At 40.0% G+C, this 15,309-nt stretch overlaps 1 long non-coding RNA gene across 2 annotated transcripts in view; it reads right to left on the bottom strand.

Moving 5' to 3' along the window:
- LOC137845346 (uncharacterized) overlaps positions 1-15,085 on the bottom strand; it is a 44,974-nt gene extending 29,889 nt beyond the window's left edge. Inside the window, exons 1-2 of one of the 2 annotated variants that reach the window (XR_011090180.1) lie at positions 15,037-15,085; positions 14,288-14,498 (exon numbers count right to left, since the gene is read on the bottom strand). This is a non-coding gene — a long non-coding RNA (uncharacterized lncRNA). Of the gene's footprint in view, positions 1-6,140; positions 6,635-14,287; positions 14,499-15,036 lie in introns of those variants that run through there. The other variant, XR_011090179.1, reaches the window with a different exon arrangement.
- Positions 15,086-15,309: the final 224 nt, after the last annotated feature.

The following is a 15,309-nucleotide window of genomic DNA, read 5'->3' as shown; positions in this document are numbered from 1 at the left end:
CATCAGCCGGCCACTTGCACTGCAGGTGCTCTAGTGACAATTGCTAACAGCTCTAGCTGAGCCTGTCTGCATGAGCAATTTCCACACCACCACCACGTTTTTGGAAGTTTATTACTGAGTTACAAAAAGTGGCTTTGAAGCTGGAAGTCAATAATCAACATGGACTGAACTTGGGGATGTTCTTCTATTCTCCCTGTTTTAAAGCGACAAAATAGAAAAAAAAAAAAAAGACCGATTTATCTAGTTTCGGGCTTTTGCTGTTGCTGCTTTTTTAAATACTTCTGAACAGTAATACTTGTATTTGAAATTTAAATTCCATTCCAGTAGTAACATACAATACAGAAACAACGGTAAGAACTGCTAGCCAGGTACTCCTGCTTCTTGCAAAGACCCCTCTGATTTTAGAAAATATATTTTCCTAAGGAAAAGATCCAAATCCTTTTCAAGTCAATCTCTGACCCTTTTCTACAAGGATAGGGGACACAATTAAGCAACGATTTCAGTAGGGGATCCCAAGTTCTTTCAAAAGGTAATAAAAAACATCACAGCATCAAAACTACACAATGTGTTATAATTTGACCTTTTTTTCCCTGATAAAGCTTGTTCAAGGCTGCCTAGAGTACTGCTAAAATGCCTTGTTGTATGAGAACAATTTGTAGCACAGTCTGTCATCTCTCTCCTGAAGGCACAATCTGAAAATCTGTTCGAGTCAGTAACAGCACGCATTTCACTGACTTCATTGGGCTCTTTACTGGCAAAACTTGAAGCAAAAGCTCACGTTATAGGATTCTATTAAATCTATTTTTATAAATAGCACCATCTGTATGTATTTCCTGACCTCTCTAACATCCACTTACAAGGGAGAGTGAAGCCCAGTGCATCGATTTCACCGTTGTACAGGATATTTTACATTGGCCTATGGCACACTAAGTTCCTCTCCACATTCAGAAAGTTCAGCAAGACATGGATTATGAGAACATAATTTTCATCGACTGGGGTGTGAGGCTGTGTAACTGGTTTGTAGGAAGCTTCAGGTAATGTAACACTCCATTCAAATCATGTAATACATTAAGTCAGTCAACCAACAGATCCAGTCCAAACAGTACTTGAAAGACAACTACTACATTGGTATATTTAAGATTTTGTCAATCTTGGTATAAGAAAGTGTCCTGTGAAAGATTCTGGAAATAAAAGACAAAAAAAATGCATTTTCTGGCTTTCAATTAAAATAGAAGTGACATTGCAAAGTTCTACATGTTCTATATACCCTAGAAGGATTACAAATCAGAATCAAACAAAATGCTCACCCTCAAGAGTGTGCTGGTTTTAGATGGGATAGAGTTAATTTTCTTTACTGCAGCTGGTGTGGTGCTATGTTTTGGATTTGTGATGAAAACAGTGTCAGTAACACATCGATGTTTTAGTTGCTGCTGAGTGGGGCTTACACAGGGTCAAGGTCTTTACGTTCCTCACACCGCCCTGCCAGCGGGTGGGCTGGGGTGCACAAGGAGCCGGGAGGGGACACAGCTGGGACCCCAGCTGCCCAAAGGGACATTCCACACCACAGGACATCACACCCAGCAACAGAAGCTGAGCAAAAGGACCAGGAAGGGGGTCAGGAGGGAAAACACATTTGAGTTATGGCATTTGTCTTCTCAAGTAACTGTTACATGCGATGGAGCACTGCAATCCTATAAGCTGCTGAATATCTGCCTGCCAATGGAAGGCAGCGAATGAATTCCTTATTTTGCTTTGCTTGTGTGCACAGCTTTGCTTTACCTATTAAACTGACTTTATCCGAACGCATGAGTTTTTTCACTTTAACCTTTCTGATTCTCTTCCACATCCTGCTTAGGGGTAGGTAAGCAGCTGTGTGGTATTTAGCTGCCAGCTAGGGTTAAACAACAAGAGAAAAAGACAGAAAGAAAAAAAAAAAAAAAAAAAAAACAGAAATTGGGTATTGGCTAATCTGTTATACACTAGACCAAATTACACCGATGTACTCCATATACTACAGCATTTCAGTGAAGCCTATGAATACGGCACATTTATGACGAACAGTTGCTCTGTCTTTTTGGTAACTCTATTACTTGAGTTCAAAGAAGGTTTATGGACTAGAAAGCCTCAGGTATGGTCATGAATGTTTGATGCTTTCACATATACTATTATTGCTGTAAAGTCACTCCCTGTTGGAATTATTTCATTCTGACGGTCTGTGGTCATTACAGGCCAACGGGAGCAGTACGAGTATTAACCATTATGCACTTCCTATATTACAGGATTATTTTTGCATTGAAAATGGTACTAGTTCATTCAGCCTCTTTCTCAAAGAACACAGCATAGTCTTCAAACCTGCAAAAGAAACTATTAGCTACCAGTATTTGTGCAGTGCCTAAAACCCAGCCTGTTGACATGAGGTGCCTACAGTCTTTTCTTAAAAAAAAACAAAAAAAAAATCTACTTGGAATGACTGAAGAAGGGAAAAAATCCTCAAGTGCATACGTTTGATTTTGAATACAGCAAGAGATTTGCCATATAAGCCTTTATCACATGGAAGAAAGTACTGACTATTTTTAAATTACAAACAGCCCATCCCATCCCAGTGCAGACAGATGACTCGTTTTCTATTCTCATAACACTGTCCTATGAGAAGCAGTTTACAAAGGTAACTAGCAGAGGGAATTTAATAAAGCTATTGTGGCCAAAGCAATTTCATTCCAAAGCCCTGAGAAAGCAAATCAAAACCCTTGTTGGAAACTTTGTGTGTAAATTTGGCCTGGCTTACTGCAGAAAATCTCAATAGGACAACTATTCAAACAACACCCAGACAACGTTCCATATAGGATTTGAACTTTCCTAAGGTCTCAGCTGGCTTCCACCATAACAAGCATCAATGGCAGATTCTAACTTCAGACTGGTATCTTGTCTGTGATCTCACAAACAGGGATTGGTTTGGGTCAATCTCTGCTGACAATCTTTGTACTCCCTGGATTACAAGATTTAGCTGCACTGACACCTGCTATCAGCACCATGGGGTTAGCAGATGAACGGTCCCAAAACACAAGGAAGGTACAGCACATGGTAAAAGAATACCAATAAGGATTTTTTATTTATTTATTTATTTTTAAACAGTATACATATATATATTTTAAGTCTGTAGCTCCCAGAATACCTGTCTTGGATGCCTACAGTTTTCCATGCACACTTGGCCACTCTTAGCTTTTCTTCATATCTGTTAGATACTATCTTACATTTCAGTTCTGGTAGTTACTCGTATATTCTCAAACAATAATAATAAAAATCTACTATGTTGCTGCCATTTTATATTGTGTAGATGAATTGCCATCAGGTAGAATGCAACCAGGTGTGACTTAAAACAAACAAAACCTCCACACCCCCACAACTGGTTTCATTTTGCATCCTCCTCAAACTCAAGTTGCAGCATACAGAGATTGCTCATCCACACACTTAAAATTTGAGTTTGGATATGTATTAGAAGATAAGAGAAAGGCTCCATGTTGACTACATCTAAAATTCATTCTGATCAATGGGAGAAAAAGAAAACTCATTCAGAAATCACTTTAGAAATGCAAAGTGATGGGTCTGCAGTCCTGCTGGTTATACTTGTTGCAGCACTTCTGTAATACTAAAGTACACATCTTCATCCAACTAATTATCATTACTGAAGCAGCAAGCAATGCCTCACCCCTCAGCCTTCCTCACCCAGTGGGGAAACACCAACAAACATCAGCAACCATTTCTCTTCCCTCTTCTTCCCCCTCAACTTGCACTCCCTCACACACGTTTCAAAACACTACTACTTCTATTTTATGTTATTCATCTAGAAAGGTGGCAAAAAAGCAAAGCAACTTCCCAGAACAATACAGTACAGAAACAACAAATGAAGGAACAGCAAGACAGCCCAACTTCTAGTTATCTGGTCTGCTGTGTTACATTCCCCTTCCCAAAACCACTCAGGACTCCCAATTACCAATTGTCTTTGGGCACTACGTGAGGCTGCCTACCCATACTCCTCCCAGCATGAATTAAAAAAATTGCTTCCAGAAGAATTAAATTCAGGGCCTTTTCACAACAGCGTTATCTCCCCCTCTGTGCATCACCCAGCGCACGTACTGTTGGCGCATCCTGCGGAGCACTTGCTCTCAACCCTAACAAGTGCTGACAGAGCCCAGCCCAATTATAACCAAGCAACTCACAGGTTATCTTCTATTGCAACATTACCTTTAAAATACTTCAGTCATTTTTTGTCATTATTTGTCATGGCAACAGCAGTTGAAGCTTTTCTTTCCTGGTCCTCCCATTAGTTTCACTCTAAACTCCGCTCATTCTGCTCTTTGAACAAGGATATTGATTTGCTGTCCCATTGGCATCTCGGAAAAGCCTCAGCTCCCTTCTTGTGTTCTTGCCATTCAGCATCAGCCAGATCCTGGCAGATTTTCCTCCCTAGTAAATATTGGGTCTAACAGGAACTGCACGGGGAACAAGCCAGCGTGTCAATGGAAAGGAATGAGAGGCAATGGGAAGACCCTTGGCTGTCTGTCCATCTCTTCACAACCCCCAGCACAGGAGAGGGGACCAGGAAGATCAGCTGTGGCCCTGCTCCATCCTTGGCCACTCGCCTACCAGCAGCAGGATTCCTGCTCTCCCAATTCTCTACTGTGGGCATGCCTCAAGGAGGATTTTCCTTTTATGATCTCAGAATTAGATCATGCTGTATGGCTTAAGGGCAATTCAAGTAACTTTTACTAGAATCCCTTTATTTTAATCTTTATTCTTGGACATGAAAAGTTACCATAGCACTTCATCTACGTACCTCACCTTCTTCATTCCTAGTGCTTAAATACCCTTGCAGCTTGGTGTTACTATAGAACATTTTATACAGAGACCCAAAAGACTGCTTATGCTTAATCTTTATTAAAAATCATGACTGGAGAAATGCTTGAATCTTGAATGGTATTAAGGAACTTAATCAGATCAAAACAAATAATATTAACTGACCACATAGCATGGGATCCAAAATCCAATTTAACCAATTGGCACTGACCATATCCAGCACAAATTATTACAACAGACACCCAAAAAATAAACCACACTGGTAACTGACACCTTCTACAGAAACAACATCCAACCAAACTCATGCCTGTAAGAAATAAGGCTGCATTTGGGGGGTACAACAGCAAGCTAAAGAATTCGACCGTTTTATTGTGGCTGACTTAACAGATGGTTAGCATAAGGGAAAGGATCTCCATAAAAAAAACACACAGGGAGCCTGTGGGCAATGTTATTCCATGTGCTGGACACTTCAGGCTTTTGTTAAGGAAGGCTTTTCGTGCCTGCCATGTCCCTTCTCCACACAGAAGCAGAACGCTTCAAAACCAGCGAACCTCACGCGCCACAGCGCTGCATCCAGCCACCCCGCCAGCCCAGTCCAGAAGCATTTCAGATGCCTTAAATTCAAAGTTTTTGAGCTTCCCTTTTGCTGCCCAATTCCCACCTCACTCATGGCTCTTGAAGCATTCATAAAATTAAGCATCAATTAGTGCAATTGTTTCTTTTAACATCTACTTGAATATCATTCCCCTGAACTGACCTTTCCGTAATGGCCCTTTTTTATTTATTTTTGGACGTTAACAACAGCCAATTTCTTTCACTAGCATTGACTACTTTTTACATTTATCGTGGTCACATTAGCCCAGCTAATTGCTCTGACTGCTCTGCTTGCAATCCACTTAACTTTCAAATTACCGAGCAAGACTCAAGAACACTTTCAGCAGCCTGCACAATAGCCCTTCTGTTTTCTTCCTCTATTTCCACCTTTGCACACTGTTTGAAATACACAGAATTCTCAATACAAAGTTCCCCTTCTCCTTCACAAACACAGGCTTGGATTTGAAAATCACCAAGAAAAAAAACGTTTAACATCTTAGAAACCTTCCAGCTGCATGCTCCTGTAAGCCACAGACAAAAAACAAAACAAAACAAAAAAAAACAAAAAACAAAAAACACCACTAAAAAGCACAACACTAGAAGCCCCCCACACACTAGAAGGCAGCAGATTCAATTTAAAAGATACAAAATAATTATTTTTTGTTTGTTTTTTAAACCCAAAGTCTGCTTACCTCCACTCAGCACCACAGCCCAGCGCCCTCCTTGCTTCCTGTCCCTTCTGGAACTTTCCGTTAACGGCCCCTGTGCTGGCGGCAGCACCTGGGGCAGGTGCCCAGCTGGGTCCGCACCTGCGGCAAGGCTCCCTGCCCACCCCAAATTGTAAAGAACAGGCCAATTAGGCAGTTTGCTTACTTTTTAAGCTTGTTATTTGTTTTTCCTTTGCCTCTACAAGGCTGGCTTTGCTATTCTGCCCTGAGGGCTTGCAGGGGTTTGCCCAGAGCTCACACCAAGGCAGGGCTGCAGGGCAGGACCCACAAATCCCCTAAAGTCCCTAACCCGATACAAAGCTCTCCCTGCCCCTGAAGAGCCCCACCACACACACACACAAAAATCTTGGTTTAAAAGCAGCTCAGCCAGAGCCCAGGAGGAGCACCTTTTGCCCTCAGCAGAATGAGAGCTAAGCCAGCCATATATTTACTAACCCTCTCCCATGCTGCTTGCTTCACCTCACGTTTGCCACCACAGTAAGCCCAGGTCTCCATGAGCACCTAAAGCCAAACAGGTTTCTGTCAGTGAGCCTTCTCCCTGTAGCTTTGCTAAGGGTCAGCTGCTGGCTGCTCCAGGTAAGGCCACTTCTTCACCCAGCACAGGTTTTGGGGGAAGACACTCCTTGCCACCATCGCTATGGCTTGTGGAGAACTGGCATCAACAACGGTGACTTTTTAGTGTCCACAGTCCTGCCCCCTAACTGGGTTACCCCTTTTCGAAGCTCTGTTTTCCCTTACAACATCTCCAAATGCTCCTGGATTACCTCCCTCCGTGTAGTCTGGCCTTTAAGCATTGGGAGGTGCAGAACAGAGCACCATATTCCAGGTGGTGCCTAATGAGGAGCATATTTTTTAAAAAAGAGAGAGAGATGCTATCAGTTCACTGTATGCCATCTGTTCAGAGCTTTGTTTATTCCATAGGAGATCACAGGACTGCGTGGCAGATACTCTTAAATCTTTCATCAGTACAGTTTGATTTAAGAGTTTTATTACATCTGCTGTATGCAGAGTTTAAAGGGTTAAGTTAATCTAGTATACATTTTCAGTAACAGCAATTTAGCTCCTTATAGTGCTATTGATCCCATTTTCTTCAAGGAAGTTCCCCAAATGGTGTTTTTTTATGCACTGTGGGAGTCTTTTATGGCTGCTACAATGCAAATCAAGCAGTTACGATCACCACAAACTGATCTTGCTCTTTAGAGATTAAAGCCCCAGAGACAGAATTATCTTCTGATGAATTTGACCAAATAGATTTTCAGGACTTTGATGATCTTGCTTGTGGGTGTATGTATGTGCATGTGTCATTTTCTTTTGACAGAATTTACATTAAGACAAATGAAGAATGAAAAAGCGTACCAGGATTGTGGATACAATTGTGTCAGTATAAACATACTTTATAATTAGATAGCTATTACCATAGAGTAGGGGAAGAACTAAATCAGTATAAATCACTTTTATACTAACCTAATTGCATCCACAAAAGTGTTCATAGCAGCATAATCCTTTTATTAAAAAAATCCTTACCAACATTATTATTCTAGTAAAATGTAAATGCAGGCCAGGTCTTAGATACCAATTAAACTGCAGTTGGCAGAGGTGTTACTCTCTAAATAGAATAAATGTAACAGAACAAAAAGCAAAATAAATAATGAAATAAGAAATAATAGAAGCATCTATCTGTGACATTGTCAAATTGTCCAATAAGCCAATGGGAAGATCTGGGGAGAAATTATCATATAGATCATTTAAGCAATTTCTTGCTAAGTGGATGCTACTAGTTTGGAAAGAATCTATTCATTCTAAATACAATGAAATTAATTCTTACAGTCTTTTGTGTGTATATATTATCTCTTTGTGAGTTAGTGTGCTTGAAACTGATAATGGATCTCCAGAGGCCACCAACCAAGTTTACTTCAATGACATAAAGTTATCCCAAGAAGTTAATGTAATTCCATTTCTTGCAGAACATGTGGCAACCATTTACCCAGAACACAGAGTGATATCTGGAAAGAAATCTGTAATGAACTGGATTACTGAAATGCTAGGACCAAATCTATTACTGATATTATGCTAAAATGAGCTTATTTTCCATGCCAAAACCTTCGGCAATTCCTAGGCTGTGAAGTGCTTAAAGAAGCAGGACTCTTTATCTGGAGCTGATTAATTTAGTGTGTTCACAGCCAGGTTTCCCCACAAAACCTGATTCCATTTTGTTTCATGCTTTTTGCCCATTTTTTAAAACAAAACAAAACCTGTTGGAGTTGTTCACAGCAAAGAAGGGGAGAAGAGGGAGAGAGAAAGGGGAGAACATTAAAAGAGCCATGAAAAAGAATGTCAGTAAGATTTATGGGTCATATATCGCCACAGAAAGACTGTAGGTGGTAAGGAGCATGCTGTGGCAGTAATTTATAGTACCTCTCTATGACAGACTCCTAGACTGAAGATGAAAAACGTGCTATTAAAACAAAAGCAGGCTATCTGGAATGTTGTTGTAAACAAGAATCCTCTTATCACAGCTGCTACAACTGTTGGTTGATCGTTCACTGGGAAATTAGCAAAGCTGTAACAGATACCTGGTTCAGGCTGGGACCTTGTGTGTCAGAATTCATCTGATTGCTTACACCACTTTATGGGTATGGCTAAAATGATAAAAATAGAGTGGAATAAAGATGGTTTTGCTACTTTACTATTCCTCTGTAGCAGGATTAGAGAGAGACTGGTATAAAACACCTGTTAGTAATACACAAGCAGAAGGGTATATGCTTTAGCTAAAACCAAAACCCATTTCAACTAAAAAAAACTATACTAATACATTTTTTTTAAGATGGTAGTTATGAATCTGTCTGGAACATACAGATTATAAAATTCCAACAGTCTTTCTCAGGATTTTGATGTTAAATTCAGTTTCCATGTTTCTGAAATCTTGCTATGTTGTTTGTCCCTAGTATGAGGCTGAGAAACTGTTTCTTGAAACACAGGGTAAGACAAAGAAGTTACACTTCAGTGCAGGGAATCACAAAATGATTGACTATTTCTATTCCACGTGATTCTCAAAGGGTGTCTTACTTTTAAATAGACTCATAATAATTGCTTTTGAAAATTCCTTTGGATCATCGTACCTCCCTACATCCTTGGCTTTTGTGGCCTGTCTTGTTTCCTGGTGTTCTTTTTTTTTTTAAATCCAATTGATTCTCCTTAATTCTAGGAAAACTTGGGTACCTATTATACCTTCTGCTGCTAAAGTAAGCAGATGTGGTAGTACAATTGCAACTGAAGTCAGGGGAACTAGCAAATGATTCTTCACTGCTAAATTAGGGTAAGCATCTGATACCTAAGCACTAGGTTTTTGAAGATTACCTTCAAATAGGATAGGGTAATTCCAGCAAGGGTGATGTGACTTGAAAAAAACAAAGGAGTTAGAACTAAGCTTGAATAAGATTATATGAAGGAATGTATGCAGATTGAAAATGAGCATACACACAGAGACACACAAAGATATATATGTATGCAAAATGAAAATGCAAGATCAAAACAGAGAATGTTGAAAGCAAAGATCAGGTTTGCTTTGGGGATGAGATGTATTATCCCCTGTTTTGTTTAATCCAGATACGACTGTCATGCTGGGGATCACAAGCGCAATGCAGAAGCAGACTGGCAAAATTCAAAAGGGCATTCAGCTATATAAGGAGATTATGCATATAATCTACACCTTTCGCCAATATTTATATGAGCATGCGATTCAGAGGGGAGTTTTGAAAAGTTTTCTACCAAAGACTTTATCCTAAACATGTTAACAAAATGCAAACTTATGTCTTTCAGGTTTAGAGATTATAGCTGCTAGGGCATCTTGATTGTTACCTGGAGTGTGAATTAGGAAATGGATTTAGTTGCAGCCATGGAAATACTAAAACTCCAGTGCTGCCAAGAGATTTAGGGGCAAGATGAATTCTGATGTAACTTAAAAACATGTTTTATTGGAAATATTTTTTTTCCACTTAATCTCTTACAGCAAGAATGCAAAGACACAAATCTTCCAACATGTTCCCTGGAGCATAATGAAATATTAAGAGTAAAGTCAAGTTTGCCCCTTCCTGTGAAGTCCACTATCTCTGTGATACTTCTTTCATTAACTATATGCCTTCATAGATTTGGTAACTAATCCACTGCTTTAATACCATACCATGATTTTTAAAATGGCAGTGAAAGTGATATCTGTGCTTCCCCACTGAGAATCTGCCCTAGAACATTACTCCTTAGTATGTTAGTCTATGCAGGCTTTAGGCTAAAAAAGCTGGATCTTCAACTCAGGACATAAAAATTCAGTCTTAACATCTGAAATCTCAGTATTCCAATGAAAAACATCTTGAAGATGAAATTCTGCTTTAGATACCTGTGTTTTGGTGAACTAAACCATCACTACAGATGAGGTAGTTGTCTCAAATTCCTGTACAGCCATGGAAAGAAACACACACTTCATAGGCACAGTTCATCCCTTCCTCAGACCTGAAGCAGGGCGTACTAGAAGTGTCAGATGTCCTGAACTTCCTGAGGAGCTGTGATGACTTGCAAATGTCACCTAGCACGTGTCATAGAGAAGGAATTAAAACCCAGATCTCCCCAAACCCAGTCCGTAATGCAAAACTCTCCCACCTGTTGATTAAGTCATTTTTTGAACAACATTTTAAATCCACAAGCAATAGCTCTAGATGAGTATGGAGCTTGGCTCTCCCAAATTTATTCTAAAAGTAGCAAAGTATGTATTATACTCAGGTAGCTCTGCCTGTTGTTTTTTAGCAGCTAAGCAGAAGATTTCATTTTCAGGGAATGTCAATCCAACACCTTTCTACCGGCATCAGCTTCCCTTTAATTAAAAGTACAAAGCTCTGACAAGAGCTTAACAATGGAAACACTTGCAGGCAACTCTACTATTAAATGAAAACTGTTTGCATGTCTCTATTGTTAATTATTATCATTACTAAGTACTCAGTGCAGGGAACACATTTACACTAGTGCTCTGTACTCAGCAACAGTCTGCAATTAATTTCCAAGAATAAGAGCTACCACAGTGAAGAAAATGAACTAAGAGTATACACCCCCAATCTCTGTATTGTTCCCTTGACGTCCCTCCACCAAATTGACTCTGAGGTGTTCAAATACTGCCATCTTCAATGCTCATTAGCATCTCAAAGCCAGGTTTGTCTCTGAACCTAACTCTTCCAATTTCAATAACACCAATGCAACATCCCAGTAAATTTTCAGCCAGAGCCTGTAGAATGGTGCCTAAAGTCTTCTACAGTGAATGACAAGACATCTGAATTCTGTATGGGTAGATATAAGCCCTAACTTTCTCCTACAGGCTCTTGGCTCTCAGAGCCAAAAAAATAAATAAGAGAAACTATCAAGTATATTAGTGGTAAACTAGAAAATAAAAGAGATTTGGAAATGCAGCACTACTGTGCTTCTCTTTCTCTTCCCTTGCCGCATTTCATTTTCTAACAGCCAGAGCTGAGGCACAGCAGATGCCAGCTAATCCTTCTAAGTTCCCTGCTCATACTTCTGCTCCATGGCTGGGAGGCCTGCTGTGTGCCAAATTAAAAAGCAGCATTCTTAAAATTAAACTTTGACAACCGCAAATAGGGGCCTGTTTCGGTCTTTGCTCCTCTGGATATCCACACTTGGATGTGATTTGGATCAAACCCTTCTTCATAATCTGTGTTTGCCTCCTCTACTTCCAGAACACCTGTTTGAAAAGCCCTCCCTGAAGAAGGGAGAAATTCCTCTGAAGAAGGATTAGGAAGCCTGATAAACACCACATCTAAACTAAGGCAATCTGCAGATGGATTAGGAATCAAAGAAATGAAATTACCAGTAACCTCAAAATTGTCTCTCTCTTTATTCCTGTGGCCTGGAAGACTTCTATAATGGTCAGAATAACTTTTTGATTTTTTTATTTTATTTTATTTTTTTTAAACTGCCCCTATACAAATCAGAAAGGCTGTCTGACCAAAGTGTCCCTCCTCTGATAATTGTGTAAACCTTAATATCATGGGAATTGTATCCAGTTGCCTTGAAATTAATTGGAAGAATGCAGGAAGCTATATGGTGATTGACTGACACACAAGAGTTGTTTCCCCTTATTTCATTATTTAAGCATAAATGGATAACCAGTGATCAAACTACACAGCCTGCAAAACACCTTCATCTGAGTGTCTGAGGAAGGTTTCTTTTCATTGGAAACACTCCCATACAGCTGGCTCACCAGCCAGCCCAGCTTATCTAACTAGACTCATTACTGCAGTTTCTGAATGTTAACACCTACTTAGATTTTTTATTTCCTGGCCTGTAATCTTCATTGAAAAGATGGAGGCATCCAAGGTGTCTCTTGAAGGGTAGTTGTCTGAAAGGAGATAGTTTAAATGCTGGTATGTGAACTTATCTTTGTAGCTCTTTGGAACAGTCTGGCTAGCATCCTGCTCGATGCCACTCTGCAGAACAGCCTCAAGACCCTCCCCAGTGCCGCGTTAATAAGCAGGAGCTCACAAAGCATAGGAGAAATTAAAAGAAAGGGAGGAGCACAAAGATGATGGATGAATATCTCAAGGGATCCAACTGCCAGCAGAAGCAACATGTCTTGGACAGTGAACCTATAATCCAGACTCAAATGAGAGGGATGCAAATCCTCAGAAGTACGAGATAAGGCAAGAAGAGGGAGGCTAATCTCGTACCTCTCCAACCTGAGACCAAAGACATTTTTAACGTAGTATCTTGGGGGAACCTCATGCAGCTGTACTAAGAAAAGATCTTTACATACACAGAAGAAGCCAAAAGATCTATTTATTAGTATGAATGTTGGCACTGATATGTAATATGGTGAATATCATTCTGCAATTCCTAATTGTAGTAACTAAAAAAAAAAGAGAGAGAAACCTTGGAAACCAACTCTCTGCTCTACTGTTTCTATTCCTTTATATATAATGCTATGGTGATTTAATTTAAAAAAAAAAAAAAAAAAAAATTAAGTGAAATGCCCTGAGGAAAAAAAAAAAAAAAAGAGAGAGAATAATAGGAGAACTATCATCACCATAATAATAATTTAAAAAAAAAAAAAAAAAATCAAATGGGAGAGCTCAGAGTACATGAGAAAGCAGGTTAGAAATCCTGGCTTTTTCACAGGAAGAGGAACTTCAGGTATCTTCTTCAGAAATATCTGTTGAGTTGCTCTTCACTGTGAGTTACTGGTATGAGTCTGTCACCCCTTGTTGAAGAAGAAACTTGTTAAATCTTCTTTTAGCAGCATATTTGCTTTTCCATTACATTATCTGCCCACATTCACCCACGCAGACTGACTAAAGGCTTCCTGATCTAGATTTTTCCTTTTTTTTTCCCTCCTTTTGTTCCCAGCTCAACTGCAGTGTGACACAGTTAACTTACCCTAATTTTTAAGCTGCCATAGGTAATAAGAAGATAGGCCTTTGCCACTAACATGTAATCTTCAGCTGTTCTAGAGAATATGTGAAAAGGCTTGCTTGAAGAACCCTGAAAACGTGCAAGTGGCTAAGGAACAGAAAAGCTGAGAGCATCCCTTCTCTATCACTGACACAGGAGCAGCTTTGCAGCATAGATTTTCTATGGCAAAATAAGATGCTGAAATGCAAACGCAGCTATAGCAAACAGGGGGGATTAAAGACTACAGTAGCTAAAGCAATCGCTTCACAAAGTTATGAAGTAAGGGCTCACACATAAAAGACTATTGCCCCTCCAAAAAGAATCACAGCTTAAAAACAGGGCTTTTCTAATTTTCTTTTGTATTAGCTGAAGATTGTAATGGGAATACCTTACCTGTGAAAAAGTTTGCCTTTGAAAATAAGGAAAAAATATTTACTATTTTGATAAAACCTAGACTAACATTGTTATCACCTTCCAAACACCTGAGGGAGCCAGGGGCCTTTGAGTGCGCTAATGAGTCCCACCCAGGACTGCCCCCCCCACCCCCATGGGCTCCCTGTGGCCCACCAGCCCCATTAAATCCCTGCACAGCACTATCAAGCTAGTTTGTGCTGTGTTGGGGGTGCTGGAGGAGCTACTTGGTGCTGCTTTTAAGTCTGGCTTACCTCAGATATGGGGCAACTAGACCCTTTTGGTGATGTTCTGGTTGTTGGGTGTAGGGTGAGCACTCAGAGCTCTCCACTGGGGTTCCTCATGAGGCAGTGCTGCTTTGTGGCATTGCTGTGGTTCCTTAATAAGAGTCTGGGCTGGTGGAAGTTTGCATCAGTGTCCATAGTGTGACTGTGGTGCTTCTTGAGCCATGTTAGTGTATACAGCCTGTTAGAAACACGGAGGCAGGTTTTTAATTTCATTTTAGCTTAGAGAAAAGAAGGCTCAGGGGGGACCTTATTGTACTTTACAATTATCTTAAAGGAGGTTGCAGCAAGGTGGGGATCGGCCTCTCCTTCCATGCACCAGGTGTTAAAACATGGGGAAATGGCCTCAAGCTGTGACAGGGGAGGTTTAGACAGTTTCTAGGGCATAGGTTTATTGTAGCTATTCAGCTAAGTCCTCTGAAAGATTTAAATTGTCCTATTCTGTACAAATTGCTCAAATTCAAACATGCAATTATTGTCTAATTGGACTTGAAGATTTTTCAGCTAGCTACCTACTAAATTACAGTGCAAGCTGGAAATGATTTGGCTGTTTAGAAGGCTCTAAGCAACTGTATCTCATAGATGCCTTGTGGGGGTGAAAATACCAAGGATATTTTTGTAATGGGGTACTATAAAGCATTCCTCCCTGCCTCCTCCATACTTCTCCCACACCTTTACTCCAGCCCTTGAAGTTGACCTGGGTTCCTATGGTGACGTACCTTGTCTTTGTTTGCTCTTTGTGCGGTTTTCTGTCCATTGGGGTGTTCTGAAAGACAACAGAGAATCTCCACATTAATTCAATATTGTATAGAATCCAATATTCTACCTTTGAGAAAAGGGAAGCCTCCCCTGCAGTGTTCAGCACCTGAAGTAATAGCTATTAAGTCTCTGTGAACATTATAAAATATTTTCTATAGAGTCCTTGTTGCAATTTGCAAGTAACACTGCTCAAATAGTTAAAATGAGGCATTACAACTCCAGCGAGACTTGAG

The sequence above is a fragment of the Anas acuta genome, chromosome 27 (genome assembly GCF_963932015.1).
Source record: "Anas acuta chromosome 27, bAnaAcu1.1, whole genome shotgun sequence".
NCBI lineage: Eukaryota > Metazoa > Chordata > Aves > Anseriformes > Anatidae > Anas > Anas acuta.
This window is presented reverse-complemented; position numbering and strand designations above follow the sequence as displayed.